General features: G+C 39.5%; 1 pseudogene; it reads right to left on the reverse strand.

The window, feature by feature from the left end:
- Positions 1-300: 300 nt before the first annotated feature.
- LOC100608670 (ADP-ribosylation factor 1-like) overlaps positions 301-14,153 on the reverse strand; it is a 51,642-nt pseudogene continuing 37,789 nt past the window's right edge.

Here is a 14,153-nt window from a genome sequence, read left to right on the forward strand (position 1 = left end):
GTAATCCCCAAACAGTGATCAATCCCAGAGGCCAGGTGCCCACGGGCCTACAATCCCTCTCAGCACTGACCAGTGAGTTGATTTTATTTTTTACAATTAAAAAAAAAAGCTGAGTAATATTGCATGTGACTACCAGAAACTGTCTTGTTGGAAACAAAACCTATTTACATTTAATGAAAAGCCTGGCCACAGGCTGCTTCTGCCACATTTACAGCACAGTGCAATGCACACAATAAGCCAAACCACAAAGGCAGTTTCTGGCATTCACAGTACAGAGCTTTTTGCCACATGGGAGTAAAGAAGAGGTTTTAAGAGGATGAGGGAGATGGAGAAGGGTGTCACATTCACTTCCAGTTCTGGAGCTGACTGGACAGCCAGTCCAGTCCTTCATGGAGCTGGTCACCACAGGTGCCACAGGTGGCCTGAATGTACCAGTTCCTGTGGAGCAGGGAATGCAGCCCCAGCTTGTCTGTGATCTCAGTGGTGTTCATGGTGTTGAGAAGGGCCTACGTGTTGGGAACACCAGGGGGGCCGCATTCCAGAGCTCATCCTCAGCCAACATCCTCATGAGCTCCTCATGGGCCTTGTTCATGTGCTCTCTGTCACTACTGTCCTCCATAAAGATCAGGCCTTATGTGTTCTGGAAGTAGTGGCACCACAGAGGCCAGATCTTGTGCTGGCCTGCCATGTCCCACACAGTGAAGCTGATGTTCCTAGACTCCATGTATCTGCATTGAAGCCTGTGATGGGAACAGTGGTCACAATCTCAACCAGCTTCAGCTTATACAGAATCATCATCTTGCCTGCAGCATCTAGGCCCACCATGAGGACAAGCGTTTCTTTTTTGCCAAAAACGATCTTAAAGAAGTTGGTGAAAGATAATCCCCATGGACCCTCAGCCTCCCAAGTAGCTGGTACTACAGATGAGCACCACGACGCCTGGCTAATGTATATATTTTTAGTAGAAATGGGGGTTTTGCCACGTTGGCCAGGCTGGTCTCGAACTCCTGGCCTCAAGTGATCCACCCACCTCAGCCTCCCAAAGTGTTGGGATTACAGGCATGGGCCACCGTGACTGGCCTCCATCAAATAACTTTTTAAAAAAACGGTTCTCTCAACTTCCTTGCATCACTATCTTCCCTTCACACTCCCTGGAATTTGTCTCCACATCTAGACTTTCCCTGAGCTTCTGATCACATTGGCAAATATCACACAATTTTCCAATTGCTATCACTCTAAATCAAGGGTCTTATCTGGGCTCCCCTTCCTGCTCCACAACCCCTTCTTCTGTCTTTGGTCAAATCCCTTTTCCACTTCCTGAAGTGATGCTTCAAACTTCATTGTCTCCTTAGGCTTCCTACTCTACCCTCCGCAATCCCAGCCCTCCCTCAGGAAATTATCTCACTTCACACTTCATGTGAATTTCAACTTCTTGCCCCCTGTCTCACCACTACCTCCCTTTAAGGCCAAGCTTCCTTTCTTGCTTTGTCTCCTCAGAAGATGAGATGTTCCTCCTCTAGTTCAAAACTAACTTCTTTCTTTGGGTTATAATCTCATTCTGTTTTATTTCTACCTCAACTTACTCCGATTATTATCTGCTCTCTCTCTCCCATTCAATTGTCTGTTTTACCTCAATGTATACAGTTGCTCTAGTCATTCCTATCTTTGCAAAAAAAAACAAAAAACAAAAAGTGTTTGGACTCCAAAATTCCCTCTTGCTTTGAGCCACACTTTCCAGACCACTCTTGATTCCTCTACTTCTTCACCTCTCATTCACTCTTCAGTCTAATTTAATGTCTACTCCAAAAGCAGCCCTGAAATTACACTGGCAAATATGACCAAGGAACTCCATGTTTCCAATTCCAACAGATATTCTCATTACTAGATTCCTTGTTAGAAAATGAGAGCAAGAAATTAGCTTAAACAGAAATAGAGAATTTTTTTTAGGATTATAGAAATGACTCCACAGGACTCAAAGGCAAAAATGCCTGAGCTTCAAGAAAGGCTAGAACCAAAAAGCGAAAAGTTACTGGCAATTTGGGCAGGTTTTCCTCTCTGCCTCCACTCCCCTCTACTGCCCTAGACTCTGTAGATGGGCTTTCTCTGCCTCTTCTGTCCACATAGCATCACCAGTGAGTCATCATCAGTGCTACACTTCATTGCCTCTGGTAGAATTCATTCGTTCTGAGGTATCTATCTCATTTTAAATCGGCTCTAAGATGAAAAGTTATTTATGTTTCTACACTGTGTCTCCCTGCTTCTTCCAAATAACCTACATCCTACTTCTCAGACTACATAGAATAAACTTAATCTATTTTTATACATATCATTCCTACAAATACTTCAAAACCACTATCATGTCTTATTGAAGTTTCCTCTTCTATGAGAAAAGCATGCCCAGGTCCTGGTCCTCCCTAGCCTTATCCTGGTGTAAACCAGTGGTTCCCAAACCAGCAACAGCATCATTACCCTTGGGAACTTGTTAGAAATGTAAGTTTTGGGGTCCCAAGTCAAACCAATTAAATGAGAAACTCTGGGGCTTAGGAATCAGCAATCCGGCTTTTAAAAAGCCCTCCAGGTGTTCCTCATGCATGCTCAAGTTTGAAACCCATTGCGCTAAACTTTCCTCATCTGTCTAATTCTCCAGAAGTGTGACTCACCTCAGCTGAGCACAATTCTATAGGCATGGGGTTGGGTGATATATACAACAAAGAACAGTATGGTCTTCATCACTCTTGCTGTTCTTATTAACACTTAACAGTAACTAAAAAGTATTTTATAGATTTGTTTGCTGGTTTTTATTTTACTAATCATGGGAATGTAAGTTCCTTTAAATGAGAAGACCATGTCTGCTTTACTCATCCTTGCGTTCTTAGTGACCAGTACAGCATCTGGTTTATGGTAGGCACTCAATAAATAATTAATGAATAAATGAACAAACAAATAAATGAGTGAATAATATACTATGATAATTTGTTGTAGCCACATCATATCATTGATTCATATTGAATGTGTAGTCAACTAAAGGTTTCAGGACATTTTTCTCCCATCTGATACACATTCATTTGGGGGTTTGTAGCTAAATATGGGAATTTGCCTCTATTCCTTATCAAATCTCAGCTTGTTAAATTTAATCTATAATTTCAGGCTATAAAGTCCATTTCCTTTTAAGATATCACAATTCTATCATTTGGAATAATATTTCAGCCCCATTAATATATTATAAATTTTATCAGGATTAAATTTCTCTTCCAAGTACCTATTCATAAAACCAAATACCGTTTTCTAGCATTCCTTTGATAAATCATTTAAGTAGCTGCAAATTTATCCATGTACAGTGCTGCTCCAATCGTCTAAAGCCAGTGGTTCTCAAACTTGAGATGCATCAGTCTCCTGGAGGACTTGCTGAAATACAGATTTGCAGGACTGCACTCCCAGAGAACCTGATTTGATAGGTCTGGTGTGAGACACAACAAATTGCAGTTCCAAAATTTTCCCAGGTGATGCTGATACTTCTCATCCAGGGACCACACTTAAGGAACCACTGCTTCACTTCACAACACACCTACGATCACAGAAAAAGGGCCTCTTATAAGCTGGCATTTTTACAGCTTTAATCTCAATCTACTTGTTATTCCTTTGCACTCCACTTTCAAATTATCATGGGGATAAGGATCTTAGGGATTAAAGAAAGCTTGTATGAAAATAACAAATGATTCCTGAAGCTCTTGAAAACACTTGTTAAATTATTAGGTTCAGAATATTGAAGTGTATAAGCAAGTCGCTCCATAATTTTGCCTCCCCCACTCCGTTCACAATTTAGACTCCATACACTACTGTACTATTACATGTGTCTATGTAGAATACAGAGCTTATGTAGCTATCTAATGTTGAGCTAAGATTTTATATTCTGCAACTAATTGCCACCTAGATATCATTCTTTGGATGACTTTGTGCATAAAACCTATTTGAGCAGTTTTCCCTCACGTGGTTGAACTTAGAGGTTGGGCTTACGTGAGCCAAAGGGTGCTCAGGAGAAACAGCTCTAAAGCCTGGTTATACTGTGGCTTTTTTCACTATTCTTGTAACACTGATGGAGGAAAGATGTGACTTTTCATGTTGCCAATAGCAACTATAAGCTTCTTATGGTCTGCACATGCATGAGTTTTTGAGGTGGTCTGTCAGCCCAGCTATGGCCCATATCTGTCCTATCTTGCAGGCTTTTGTCCTCAGAACTCATGTTCTCCTATATTCCATTTACCTCACCCTCTGCCCTTGAGCTTCGCATTGCTTTTCCGACTTGGACCTTTTGCTTTCCAATGCAGCCTGTCACTCTAACTACATTGCACTGCTTTTAAATGCCTGGAAGATTCTATTTTTGGGGATGGATTATGAGATGGGAAAAAGTAGAAATATAGAGTTTGAAATAGGGAAATAATACAGCAACATTCTGGGGGAGAAGGAAGGGATAGAATTAAAAGCAAGTCAGTGCATGCATGCAGGGGCTCACTGCATGCACAAGCTTACACTTGGGGTGGGAGGGGATGGGAGTACTGATTACACATGGAGAGAGGCTCACATCATCTATCCTCTATGACACTGAAAGAAAGAAGAAAAAATAGATACAAATGGGGTAATTCTGTAAGTGGTGAGTGGAGAGTTCAAGTTATTTCACAACTAATTACCTTGCTTTTCTTGTGAAAGTAGCAAAAGGCATACTCCGCAGAGAATTAGGAGATATGGGCAGATATATGACTTGAAACATTTAGCAATGATTTGTATTGCCTGAGGAGAAACATGGAAGAGGGAAATGATGAAGCATGAAGGTCCTACTGAGGCTGGAGACAAGTGTGTGTCCAGATATCTGTTCACATGGCAGTAAGATTTTCTTCAGCAGCATGGAGCAGCACTGCTAAAGGAGCAGAGAAGGTAAATTGTGGCATTGAGCTCAAATCCACACACTCAAAATGCAGGTAACAGGATGAATGTTAGTAACAGAGTTATTGGGCTGATGCATGGAATCCAGATTAAGTACTGGAAAAAAAATCAATAAGTGAAGATAAAGAAGAATTCAAAGATTAAGGTCAAATCGTGGTTTTACTAGGAGTGAGGATATAAGAAAGCTGGAAGAAGTTGAGGTTGTAATCTGCAAATGGAATATTGACACTTAAGAACTTTAGAAGGATATAAATTTCTTGTGCCAACAAGGTTTACTAGATGGCCGCAGTGTCAGTGCCTGAACTTTGGCGATGTTTGAGGTTGCTAGAGTTGGAAAGGGTAAAAAATTCTGAGACTATGCCACTAAATTGGCTATAAATAGGACACAAATAATAAAAGATACTTCCAAGACATGAACAAGAGACATAAGCCAAGTGCCAATATTTTTACTTCATATAGGGGAAAGATCAGAAAATTAGCTGATGGCAAGTAAAGGGTAGAAAATAATTAACCCCAAAGATAGGATTATAATAGCTATCATTGAGCATTTATTATATACACAAATTTATCAATGTTTAAATCACATTGTATATTCACAACAACCTTTTTTACAGGTGAGGAACCTGAGACCCAGAGAGTCTAAGTAGCTTGCTCAGTGTCATCTAGCTAATAGTAAGTGATGTCAAGACCCAAACCCATGAGTCAGTCATCCAGTCAGTAGATCTGACCAGAGTCATCACTTGTAACCATAATTCAGTGTCTTCTTTCATTCCAGAAGGAGCAAGAATTACACCCAAGGTGGGGGAAATCATGTTCTGGAAATAGAGAGGGAACCAGCAGAAGAATTAAATTTGAGAAATATTACCAAATTCCCTTAAATATTAAATAAAAATATTAATATGAATTAAAGCAGTTTTTCAGATTCTGCCATGCAGACCCATGCCAGGTTGAGAGTTAATACAGTATGAAAAAGAAGGGATGGCTAACAATTAAGTGGCCTACTTTTCTTTTTTTTTTTTGAGACAGAGTCTCACTCTGTTGCCCAGGCTGGAGTGCAGTGGTGCGATCTCGGCTCACTGCAAGCTCCGCCTCCTGGGTTCACACCATTTTACTGCCTCAGCCTTCTGAGTAGCTGGGACTACAGGCGTCCACCACCACGCCCGGCTAATTTTTTGTATTTTTAGTAGAGATGGGGTTTCGCCGTGTTAGCCAGGATGGTCTTGATCTCCTGACCTCGTGATCCACCCACCTCGGCCTCCCAAAGTGCTGGGATTACAGGCGTGAGCCACCGTGCCCGGCCTAAGTGGCCTACTTTTCTTAGAGACAACCACTGTTTTGGGCAAATATTATAGCTTATAAATAGATCTGAGAGTATGTCAGTCCTTAGGGACAAAAGAATGTGATGAACAGAGGACCTGCATTTGAAACTTTCTTCTGTGTTTTTTCATATATGCATTACTCTTTTCAACCATAAAATTCACAGTTTATAGAGTTAGATTCTAAAAGCCTGCCATATTACTATTCATGTATTTTATTATGCAGTTAAAATCAAGATTATAAAAATAAACATTTTATGTTCTATTTCAAATCAAATTTTCTAACTAATCCTCTCAGTAAAAGAGGAGAAAACTGCACACACACCCATGTGTGCACACAGACACACACACACTGGTTTTGTTTGTTTTACAATGGAGCCTGGCTAAAATAGCAAGTCAGAGATAGGGTCAAAGACTTATGAATTTATGCTTCTTTTTTAAAAGAAATTAGTTAGATCACTCCAGCAGCATCAATGTCTAACAGATTTCTAAATCACTAGCATTCCTGTCCCCATTTCCTCTCCAGAGCTCCCTATTCTCCTCCTATATCAAATCTTACCAATCCCCATGTATTAACAATCAACACAATACTCCAGCCCATAGGATCAATTGTTTTTGCCTCTGAACAAGGGCAAAAAAAAAATCAGTTGATCTTTTAGCATTTATATACTGTGGCAAACAGTCTCTAAGATGGCCACCCAAGATCCCTACCTCCTGGTATTCATACCTCTGTGTAGTCACCTCCCCTTGAGTGTGGGCAGGAACTATGTGCCTTTCTTCTAACCAACAACAGATGGTAAAGATTATGAGATGCTACTTCCTTAGTTACTTTAAGTTATATAAGACTCCATCTTGCCAGCAGACTCACACTCTAGAAACTCCTTGCTGGCTTGATGAACTAATTCACCACGTTGGGAAAGCCCATGGTGGGAAAGATATCCAGGAACCATGAGTTGCCACTAGGAACGACGGGTAGCTTCTAGGAACTATAAGTAGCCTCTAGGAACTATACACCAACTTTAGGAAGTAAACATGGACTCCAGCTGACATCCTTCAAGAAGCTGGGGCCCTCAGTCCTAAAACTGCAAGGAAATGAATTCTGCCAACAATCTGAGTGAGTTTGGAAGTGGTTGCTTCCCCAGTTATGCCTCCAGATGAAAAGGCAGTCCAACTGACACATTTGTTACAACTCTGTGAGACACTAAAGAGTAGGCTTAGCTAAGCCATGTCCAACTCCTGCTCCACAGAAATTGTAAGGTAATAAATGTGTGTACAACCTTCCATATTCAACTTAGACTCCATGGTCTCCCACTCATCCACTTTCTTGCCAATATCCCCAACAACCTGTTCTAAAGCAAATATCTACCAAATTCCCAAACTGGAATAAATCCAAAAAATTTCCTTCTCCATTCTTACCCTGTACTCATTAAAAAAATGATTCAACTGTGCAAATTGGTGATACTGAAAATTCACGAGTATAGAAATATTTTCATTATTAAAAATAACCAATATGTGTGTGCATTTTGTGAAGAATATTGAAAAGGTGGCTGGTGAAGTACTGGATGCAAATTTAAGTGAAAGTTATCTCACTGGTGGATAATGCATATAAAGGTGATTTCTTCCCTATTTAGGTAATGCTATTACAACTGTATTTTTAAGTCTTACAAACAATTATTCAGTCATTCCTGCTATGCCTGGCGGAAGGAAGGCAAAGGAAGTGGGGATTCCAAGAATTCCTCCTTGTGACTCAGTAGAAGTCATGTCATAGCCTTTCTGTTCTCATTTCAGAAACAGTAATGTCTTTGTGTCACTTGGTGAGAAAAGCTACTTTGATGTTCTAATTTGCTTTGGCTTAAGGTATTTTATTGGCTAGAATGCAAGTGGCTCTTGGGAGCATAATAGAATTGTTTAATGGCTTATGGTTCCTGAGTGCGGAACACACAGCTAGATATTTCATCAAATGTGTGAGACTGTTCTTTGTTACTGTCCTTGTCCTGTAGTAACAAAAACTCTCTTAATTGCTCTTCCCTTACAGATATTCCCAAATCCATTATTTCTATATTTTTCTTTTTTTAGATACAGAAACTTCAGAAAATAGATAGCATTGTTTTTTAAAATATCCATTTTATAGTATTCATTTAACTGCTAACTAAAAACAATTATACCAAATAACTAGCATTGTGTATTCAAGACAGCTTTGTCATCTGAGAGTTAGTGCTTCTTCACTTCTGAGAGTATATACTCTTTAAATAAGTAGAATTTTTGTATGTTGTTTGTGTTTGTCAGTATGGCATTAAATTTTTTTCTTTCTCATTTTTTACTTTCCTAAAATATCTTATACTCTTTCCTCTTCTAGCTTTAGCATTTTCTATCTTCTTCCCTGTCTTCCTTTTTGGCAACAGTTTCATAAAGATAGCCCTAGTATATCCAAATCTAGATCCCAAAGATAAATTTTACTCTCTTTTTTTATAGGAATTATGTTTAGTGGATAATGGGCCACAAAATAATGTTTAAAAATGAATACCGTATCCATTTATTCATCACTCCTTCTAGAGTAAGCTTTATGCAAAGCTATGAATTCGCTTCGGTTATGTTTCTGCCAGACTCTGTGAAGTAAGTGAAGTAAATCGTAAGTTTCTTTTATTCCCTGTCTACCCTCCTTTCATCCTTTCGGCAATCACCTCTTTATATCAAAGAAACAAACGCCATCCCCAACAGCTACCAGCCTTGGTTTTACTTTTTGAAAGGACCCAGTCATTTTGAATGTCTACTGAATTCTTAATATGTGGAAGACATTGTGCAAGAAGAGCTGTACTCACTGCTAAGCCCTTACCTTCTGCCTTGACTGGCTTCTCTCCAGGCACTGTGCTTCACCTGCCTTGGACTAGTTGACTCCCATTCACCACTCAGGTCTGAAACTGGTCAAGATTTCCTCTAGGAAGCCACCCTTGAGCTCAGCATTGTTCCCAAAATCAACTTGCTCAAGGTGTTAATTGTATTTGAAGTTAAGCTCCTCCAAATTTATTTGTTGTTGTTGTTTTTATAGTACCGAAAAAAGGGAGAGACTATTATTGGAATGAGATATGTTATCTTTAGTCATGCAGGCTTAGGGGGAAATCTTCTTTTATTCTTATTCATAGAAGGAGACATATCCAGTGCCTCTTTTCAAAGGGTTTTGGCTTTCATCGCAAACCTTCTCTGCAGTTTTCGAAAAAGAAAAACCTTGGCTGGTAACCAGCATTCTGATTTCATAAATATACACAAGGAGTAATTGATTATCTTTTCCCTTATAGAAGCAGGGGGAAGTAAATTCCTACCCTCTAATGTATACACCAATTCAACGCCTCTTGACTGACCTGCATGCTTAAGTTTTCCTTTTTGAAAATTTAACTAAAGCAATAAAATTTAACCAAATCGACTACATAGCCCAGTATAGTATTCATTCATCACACAAAAATTAAAGTCAATTTAGTCCCATCAATAGGGCCTCTATTGCAGTTGTCATCAGAAATAACTTTGCATATGTTAGTGAAGTCAGTCAGATTTTAATCATTTCAGCATTTGTTCATAGGAAATAGGCTATAGACTATTTCCCTTTGGATTATATAAGCAAGATGAAATGTGTAAAATAAAAATTCAAGGAGAAGAAAGCAGTTCAGATACAGAGAAAAACATTTCACTATTATACTATTTTACAATGATGGTGGTGTGTGTGTGTGTGTGTGTGTGTGTGCCTGCACATGTACATGCTCTTGCTCCTTGTATCCTGTGGAGCTGATCTGAACAAGATGCCAGCTTTGAAAAGAAACATGCATGAGAGAGATACAGAGCAGGAAGGAAGCTGTAAAGCTGGCCTTTAGTTTAAAGATCTAGTTAAAAATACGTTCACATATTTTTTAGTCTTTTACTTCCTAATATTTTGGATGAATGTACATTCATAGTATCAATCTCACTCTGTAAAATTAATTACATAATTTATAACCCTAATATAGTATCCAACCATGCATATTTCCTCCCAGATCAAATATGTCCAGCCACAAAGAAATGACAAGTCAAAAAAATTCATACAATGTTCCTCCTTTGGTCCTGATAGTTTATGTCATTGCTTCAGTCTCAATTTCCCTTTGTCAACAAAAGAAGAACTGTTCTAAAAATGTACCCTAAACACTCAATCGGGATACATATCAGTATGCCAGAAAGATCTGATCACTCCCAAGACTGAGGGCTTTCAGACTTTTTCTTTATAGAGAGATGGAATAAAAATCCCCATCCCTGATAATAGAGGAGAAGCTAAGGAGTAAGAGAAAAACCACTGGAGTATGGGGCACTATTGTCTAAATGGCTCCAGCTGGGACATTTTCTGTAAAACCTATGGGAAGCCTTTCTAATGAAAGCCAGGTCAGGAGGTGAAAATGTGCTTTAATTTAATAAAGTCAGATTTATTATTTAGAGAGAAGGCTCAAAGTCACAGGGGAACTATGCATCCCTTATATAGACCAGACTATGCAATGTCCATAAGAAGATAAATTCTCACCATATCACGTATTTAACTGTAGATGAATGAAGACATGCCATATCACTGGTAAGGAGTTAACTGGACTTAAGGCACTACTTCTTATTCAGCTCAACTACAAGCCCAGAGTTTCTGCCTGTCCCTCCGTGGAACAAGAAAACCCCAAAATTATAACAACAATAAAAGCATAATCAAATGAATCCATTTATACTCAGTCAAAGCCTAAGGAGACAGAGTTTACAAGACAGAAAAAGGAACTGAGGGCAGGACAGTTATCATTTGGAGAAAGGAAGCATTTTATAGGGTGGGAGTGGAGGGTGCACAAAGATACCAAGAAAGGGTGGGCTGAAAGATAAGCTTGCTGAGAAACATGGGACCAATTACAGAGAAAATTGCTAAAGCCAGGGCACAAGGGAGATGTGAGTTTCTGTCTTATTCCTTGGACAAAGAAATATGTTGGCTAAAGAAAAACAATTCCCAAATTTCTGGCACTATATTGCTCTGGAATACACACTTGAAACCTTCTTAAACTCCCACCAGAGTTTACTGTGAATTTAGTCTGGGGAAATAATGGCCAATGTCTCTCTGGGGGTGTGGCTGGCATAGGGGAGATGGGAAGTGGGCAGTGGCAGCCTCAGCTCCTTATTCATCTAATAGGCACTGGCCTTGTGCAGATTCTACCCCGGCAGGATTTCCAACTACATTTCTTCTTTGCAGTGACTGTAAGATTAAAGCCCTGACATCTACGACCCAGAGGATGGTGAAGACAGCCACAAAGGATAGGAAGGGACAGGATGGCCATAAAGATGGCATGAGATTTCATTCAGAGACATATCTTAAGTCTCCTATGCCTGAGAAAGATGGGCCAAAAGAGTCATCTTTCTTCAATATTTTTAAACTCCATTTTCCTAGGGACACAACTATTTTTTCAGATGTAACGTCATATGACACTTGCTTGAAAGGTGATCAGGAAACAAGAATTTTAAAAAAAAATTCTAGACTTTTTAAAAGCTAAGGAGGAAATGCTTTCCCCCTTCCCTGGTAGGTGTCAAAATTTATGTCTAACTCTTTTATTTGAGCTAAGAGGCTCTGTATCCACCATTCCATTCTCTCCAACCATTCTAAAAACAAGAGCCTCAAGCAGCACTGTCTGCCTGAAGGTCTCCTTCTCCTCTTCTCCCCTCTGGGACATGTGCCTCTAGGAAACCCTGGGTCAAGTCTCCAGCTTGCATCCCCACTATTAAGAACTAGGACCAAACAGCTATTTGCAGAGCACCAGGATCAGCTAGAAGACATTTCTGTAATTACTAATTTAGGTATAATTATCTAATGATAAATCTATATGGATAGAAAACTAATTATGTACAATTATGAGAGCATAACACTTAAAGTTTAAAGAAACAAAATAACAAAGGTGTAGCTCATATGCTTAGCATATAAATATAAATTGATTTTAATGACTGTGGAACTTAATCCAATCTTGGTTCTCTCTTTTCTGAAGAACAAAGTCCTCGGGTTCCAGACTCCCTTCAATGTAGGGGCACTTCTGTGTTCACTGAGGTTATTCCTGAAAAACTATGCAGACTTCCTCCATGCCTTCTCATAGGCCATGTGGGGGAGGGGGAGACCTTCCATTAATTATCTAACAATATGTGGCTGGCCATTGCTTAGAAGGGTACCCCTTCCTGCATTGACACTTTGCTGATTGACAATTTTAAAACACATTTTCTCCTCTTCTGCTCCTTCTGCCTGCTCCAAACCAAAGACAGCAACCTCTTCTCAGTGGGAGCTTGAGTTCCTCCTTCTAACTCCAGGTCCCTTCACCTCCCATCAACCTATGAAGACCTGAATCACTGAATCACTGGAATACATTTCTTCATTTGTTCCAATAAATTTAGATCGGGTCTTCTAGTGAAGAGCAACATAAATACCTAATGCACACAGAACAAAAGTGAAGTCATAAAACAGGTACTAAGTACATGTTTCTGTACACACCCCTTACTCCATTTTCATTCATTTCAAAAAGCCAAGCCTTCTGCATTCTCCAGAAAAGGCCTGGCTGCTTCCCCAGCCTAGTGGGGACAGAGTCCTGATGGCTACTTTTCTGGGTTCTCTTCTGAAATGTTTTCCAACCTTGTCTCCCCTCACTCCTACCCCATCATTTCTCACCAGTCCCAAAATAAATCCTCAGCTTTATGCAATTATATTTTTGTACCATGTGTTAATGTAATGACATTTTTCTTGATATCTATAAATATTTGTGTTGTATTACTATATGGTAGTTTGCAAATTTACAAAGGAAAAAATAAATTCTGAGTACGACCCTGAGTGTGGAGATTAGCACAGTAATACATGGAAAAAGGCATTTAATTAATGGTTTTCTGTCATAAAAAGAATCATGTTCATCCATCTAGAGCTCTTTCCATTAGCCTATACTGCCCTCTTCATAGCCATCATGTATTTCAGAAAATGAGTAATCTCTCCATTTCCATGACTGACTACTCAGGGAAATGTGCTTGTCAATATAATAACTGTAGTGTGATGATAACATTTCCCACAGTTAGATTTAATGCCATGTGGACATGTAGAGATCAAAAATATGGATCCTGTCAGAACCAATGAATTCACTAAAGAAACGTGCAAGTAATACACAAGATCAAGAAGCTGGACAATAGTCACGATGATACAGAACCAGCAGACAGAAAGGGTATAGATTCAGTCTATGCTGGGTTCAATAAGGCAACACGACTTCAGGATAACTCTTTGCCAGGTGTTCTTCAAAACCAAATGGTTGGGAGACGTAATAATGATGGAAGCGAGTCCGAATTACAACTCAGGTCTATGAGCATTAATTTGAATGTTTATTTTAGAATCCTTCGCTACATCATTTCTTTCGAGTTTCTCTTGGGGAAGCTGGAACATGAGATCTGGCAACATGCTTACTCTGAAAATTCACTAGACAAGCAGTCTCTTCCCAATAAGATTCCCAAATCACCACTTATGCTGCAGCTAGAGGAGCTCAGTCAGACTGCCTAACCCTGTGAGGGCTGCAACTAGGAAGCAGACCATGTGTATTTAAAAACATAAATTGCTTACTTCCAAATAATTGCTCCCTTAACTTCTCTCCCCACCACTGCCTAGCTTGAACTCTCAACATAAGGGGCAACTTGACCACTGCTCAGGATTAGGAGTGAGGAAAGCTAAGGAGGGATGTTCGCATCTGTATAACAGAGGCAGATGATATAAAAATTTCATTTAACTAAAACCCAACTGGATGATCCTTCACTTACCAGTTTTGTTTCACTTGCCAGTCCCACAGTCTACCCCAGCAATTGCTTTAAGCACAAAAGCAGTAAGTACACTCACAGGAGAAATTTAGTTTTTTA

Source organism: Pan troglodytes, chromosome 10, assembly GCF_028858775.2.
Source record: "Pan troglodytes isolate AG18354 chromosome 10, NHGRI_mPanTro3-v2.0_pri, whole genome shotgun sequence".
Taxonomy (NCBI): Eukaryota; Metazoa; Chordata; class Mammalia; order Primates; family Hominidae; genus Pan; species Pan troglodytes.